This window comes from Aythya ferina (genome assembly GCF_964211825.1).
Source record: "Aythya ferina genome assembly, chromosome: 1".
NCBI classification, from domain to species: Eukaryota; Metazoa; Chordata; class Aves; order Anseriformes; family Anatidae; genus Aythya; species Aythya ferina.
In genome coordinates this window covers 79,881,054-79,886,753 of record NC_140296.1, presented here as the reverse complement: position 1 = coordinate 79,886,753, position 5,700 = coordinate 79,881,054, and positions in this window count along the sequence as shown.

The window sequence follows — 5,700 nt, the reverse complement described above, 5'->3', positions numbered from 1 at the left end:
GCTTTTAGCAAGTGAAGGTTGAGTTTAAAGCTCTCACCCCTGCACACAGTGACTAATATTTCACTTCGGAGGTGGCCTCACAACTGTACAAGGGCTCTAGAAGTGTGTTAGCCATCAGTTTTATTAGTGCTATTGTATTTTATGAGAGTCCATTTTTTCCACACCTGAGTGGGCTTTTAAAAGTACACAGGCCAATGGAAGTCTCTTTTGTTACAAACAGTAGGCAACTTCACTAGGAGAGCATCAGCTTTGGCAATAAACAGCGTGGTTTCTTTGGGGTCCCTGGCAGCTAAAATATCCGCACTCTAATATAAACAGCTTAGGAGCCTAATACTTCTCTTTTGTAACACAGAAGTGGAACATTGATTTCAGCAGGAAGCGTGACAAATTTCACAGTCGCTCCAGTTAATACATTTGTCTTATACTCCTGGTGTTCACACCACAGGATAAACAGAGGCTTTAAATCAATTAGTGAATGTTTGTAAAGTTCCTCACAATCTAAAAAGCTAAGTGCAAGCTATTATTACCTTCTTGTTATAATTTTGCTATCATTAATCATACTGCTTTTTAGGGGGAGGACAGCTGACAAACTCCTTAAAATTTCATTCATTTATATTAATCAGAGCCATTATGCAAACCTTTTCCAGAGTGAATATATTAAATACTACCAAAAGCTAATTGTTACATTATGCATATTATTACTCCTTTTTGACCCAGTTGATTAACCAAGCTATGGGGTCTTCTGCATTATTTCTCTCGGGCAACAAAATGGATCGTGGAGTCAAGTGCCCTAGAAGCAGTGTGTGCAGTACAGAGCTTTTCTGCACACAAGGGCAACCCCATAAAAGGTATTTATTCACTCACAGCTACCGTCTGCTACCCAGGCTCAGCACAGAAAACTCTTGCTGCCCTTTTTTTCTCTACAGTGCTGTCTATACTGTTTCATAGCATGTCCGGTGTTGTCTTGACATTTTTCCCCGCATTTCAGTTGTTCCTCTTTTCCTCCTCATTTAAATGTCAGCCCAGAGCCAGCCATTGTCCTCTACCATGCTATTCTCTATGACACACATTCTGTGCGTGTTTCTGTTCAGGCCAATACCTGGCTTTCACTTAAGCAATTTTTCTTCCAGAATTTCTTACTTTAATGAAAAGGCTCGTGCAGAACCACATCAAAGCTCTGGGAATCCTCACCTCAGATCAGTATTTACAGAGTGGCCTGGGGATGAATTTTGCAAGACATTTGTATTCAGAAAAACTGAACAGGCACAGCACAGGACTTGGCCAGAATATAATAACTACACTGTATTTATCTTAATGCCTATGCTCAGTCTGTCCTAGATGACCAGCTGTGAAAGGACTTCCATGAAAGAAATGGAACAGTGCCTTTTCCGTCAAAGCAGTATGTAAACAGGAGCTGAGGAAAAGGTGGGAGGAAGCGAGTATGGTGTGTGAGAAGAATGGATGTTCTTGTCCTCTTTGCAGGCTGCATCTGAAAGGCAGTGGCAAGAAAGAGCTTAGATGACAACTTCAGCCTGCACAACACTCAGGACAAAACCTGGTATCAATACATTATTGACTGTGATGGGGAAGAGGTAAGCTCCTTCCTCTCCCCACTTTTTCAAAATTGGAAGGAAATCGTGTTGTTGAATGACCAGGGCAGAGGCACATCAGCTTCAGTTTGTCTGGCACTGGTTTTGACTTGGAATTACCAAATGGCATGCTGGATATACTCGAAGAAATGTATGTTATTCTTGAATATCCTCCCATCGCCTCTCCCACCTCCACTTCTTCATACTCAAAATAATAACTTTATGGATCACTGTTATTATATTACAACCCCCTAAAATCATATTGGCAGACTAGATTGATCTATTTGTATATTTTCCTTAGACTCAGAAAGCTGTTTTATAACATACAACAGGAAAATATGGAGAGTTCTGAAGATACCTTTTGCTATTTTTCCTAGTTTCAGTTATGACATTCTCATTTTAGTGGCTCTCCTAACTGTAGATGGTGCTAGTTGGCTGCACAAAAGTATGGTATGTAATTTTTAAAGAAAAATAATATCTTTTGACCCCTATTTTCTTTTGGTGTTGATGTAGGACATAACTGAGAATTTTTAGCTCCTTTCTGGAAAGTCTTAATGGTATCCCAGTGGCAGTGTACTGCCATGTACAGTACCAAAACACTAAATCTCTCCATATGGAAATGGAAAAGGCTCTTCCAAAACAGGAACGAAGCATTTTAATGTCTTTTTCTTTGTCTTTTTTGAACTGCCTGTTTTTTTGCTGGAGACAACTGATGGAGACCTCCTTTGATGAAAGCATTGGCCAATGCTCTAGTCTAATTGCAGGAGGGTAGAATGTGTCTATATGCCTTTGCAGCATGTGCCAGGATGCTATCAAACTATTTCATGGGCAAATTAGATCTATAAATTTTGCTGGTGGACATCAGGATCTTTTGACACTGCTGTAGAAGCAGGCATTGCTTGACATAATCATTGCATTTTTCTCCTTTTCTTTGTGCTGTATTAACCTATGGCAATAATTTTGGTAAAGAAGGTGGTTTTGCAAGCTGCTCTGAACAGAAAGCTAATACAGCATCTGGTAATCTCCTTTGTAAATTTAGTCTGTATCTCAAAAATAGTGTCTGGAATTCAAACTCCTTGTGCTTGGGATCTGGGAACTGGCCAGGTAAAGTCATGAATGATGATGAGACCAGTAAAATAACTTCACCCAGAGCAGTGACCAATAGTGTCAGAAACTGGAACTAAGATTTTGAAATGACTGAGAAAATGGATGAAAAAAAAATCGATCCTCAGAATAAAGTAGTAACAGTGAGCCATGCCACAGAGAAGGTGAACATTTTCTTTCTGCGTGTTAGTGCAATAGTCGCCTACAGGAGGTGTTTTTGCCTGTGTACATAGTAGTCTTACCATGTACCATCTTACCTTATTAATAAGAAAGGAGTTTTGGCAGTGAGAGGTCTAATGAATTAAATCCTTGCTGGGGTACATAGAGGAAAGAGATTTACACTTGTGGACAGTGTTTTTCATTCATAAGGGTATAGGACGGTCAGCTTTGTGACATGATAATTTGTTACAGCTGGAATGTGCTTTGACTAAGTGGAAAGAAAGTTACTTTAATTCTTAAAGTGGGTAAGACATTTAATGAGACAAGTTGCTTTCTTTTGAAAATATTTGATATATGTGTAAGATAATGCTATCACGAGGTATATGCAAATGAAATTAAACGAAAACAACACAGGACACAAAGTTTATTGCAAGATGATATATATCATCTCTAGCTAATTAATAAACATGTAAATTAGACAAGCTGAGATAAAGAATGTGTCAATCACTTTTTGGAATGATTCCTCTAGGTGATGTCATCATGGCTACCATTTGTCTCGTTTCCACCACACAGAGGCTGCAATTATGGAGAAGCTTGCCTGCTTTGGTAAAGATGTCTTGGATCTTAGCCGTAAATATAGTTATTCCAGATTTTGTTTGACTTTTTAAAGGAACAAATCTTACACAAACTACAAACTTCATAAATTAGAAACTTCACTAAACAACAGGATCAAGACATGACAACACAGAAGATGAAGTAAATTTTGGAGGGGGAAAAAAAAAAGTATTGTTTATATCTGACTCATAACTTAAATATAGAGTTCATCATCTTGAGAAGGAAGTAGTAAGTACTTTCTGTGGGAGAAAAAGGCAATTCTTCAAAATAATGCTTCCTGTTTATCAGATTCATCTCCGTCCTGCTTAGACCAAGTGAGACATCTACATCTGGGTGCCAGTCTCTTCTCAGAACAAGAACAGCTTTGTATAACAACATACCAAAAAGGAAATAGTGGTACCTGGCTGTATCAGCAGCCAATCCCCATGAGTAGAACTGACCTTGTCTCGTCACCCACCTGAATAGTCTCATATGGACACGAAGTTGTAAGGGTTCAAGGTGTAGAGCTTGGGTCCTGGATGGATAGGCTCCCTGAGTAGCTTTTCCTGGCTACAAGACCCCAGCCTGACTTGCAGAAGCCCATCACAACGAACTAAATGCAAACAGAGCTATGTGCAAAGGCTCAGCAGTGAGTTGTTTGTTTGTTTTTAGTCAGGAGCTTCTTCATGACAGTCTTTCCCAAGGAACAACCTAGTTGAGCCACACATCTATGGACCCTGCTAGTTCAGGACCTTCTGCTTTGTGTCTTGCCTTGCAGTCACTGGTGTGGCACATGTTCTGGGTGTTGAAACACCAAGTGAGGATGTTGCACTTAAGCTGCAAGAGGCTCCAGACCATGCTGCCCTTGCCTGCTATCAGCCCCTGCTCAACAGCTGAAGCAGTAACACAGCAGTGGAACAGCCTTGATGCATGTGAAAAATGGAACAAGGCACATTTGACTTTCTCCTGTCTCTGGATTGATAGCTTGTTTAATCAAATGACATGGAGGAGATTCCAAAAGCTGGAGTCTGCGCCCGCTGACTTTCCCTTCTCACCTTGCTTCATATAATCTGGCACTTCCCAGTTCTGATCTCACCTACGTTGTCAAATGCCAAATATATTTATTAATAGTGTACTATCTTGGATAAAAATCATAACAACTCCTAGACTCTAGTGTGAGAAGGAGTTGGAGAGAGGACTACATGTACCTGTGAATATAAAGAGAAACAGGAAAGCCAGAGACACTCCATTGGGGAGCACTCTAAACAAGCTACACTTCTATCAACTCCTGCCAACACAGAAGGAATGACTAGATCTGTGTTTATCCCGTGGGGGCTTAATATTAGATTTGAGGAGCATGGGCTGCCTTCACTTGCCCGAGGAATAGCTATGAACAGGGCCGAGCACACCAGCCTCCACCATTCATGGAAGTCTTTTATTGACACCTGTGTGAGACAGATACCTCCCCTAGTGCCTTGTATAATCAACCTTGAAACAAGTTATGATTTAGCTCCTATTCAGTCACTGAAAGTCAATTTTCTCTCAGTTGAGTCATGTTCAGTTGGGGGTAGTCTGGAGTGGGTAGCCCCTTTGCTAACCTGTTGTGCTTTGTTAGCACTAAGAGAGGGTAGGAAGAGGTATTGGTGATTGCACTTGATCTATAGGATATCTGCAGCTCTGCATAGATTAGCAGCCTTGTGGATTGTTGGACATTTGTCATACGGAGGCTGCTGGTGTGGAAGGCAAGGACCCCTGCACTTTTAACAGCACTTTTCATCTCCTTATTTTGATTCATTCTCCAAAAAGCAACGTTTGCAGCAGATCTGAAGGAAAGTCTTTTTCATTCCTCTCCTACGAGATGGCATGCCGTTGTTTCTCTGGCGTTAGACGTCCACAAATTTCAATGATTTCAATGATTTTGCAATTAGGCTTTTACAAAGCATATTTCCTTGGTAAAAGACCAAACCACCGTGAAACTGCCATGGCTTGGTGGCCCTCTCCTGGCCACAGGGTGCCATGCACTTGGCCTGAAACAACCCTGCCGCAGCACAGCCCCAGACTGCCGACTGTGCACTATGTCTTCTTGCCAGCTTGCTGGCAGCAGGCAGCAGTCAAGAGCACACATGCAAAATGAAGCAAGGAGCTGAATATATTTCCTTTGGATTCAAGCGGGCACCTTCATGTTTTATGCACCAGCATTTTGCAAAGTGGCATGCTAAAAACAGCCCAACCCCCTCCATCAACTGCAACATGA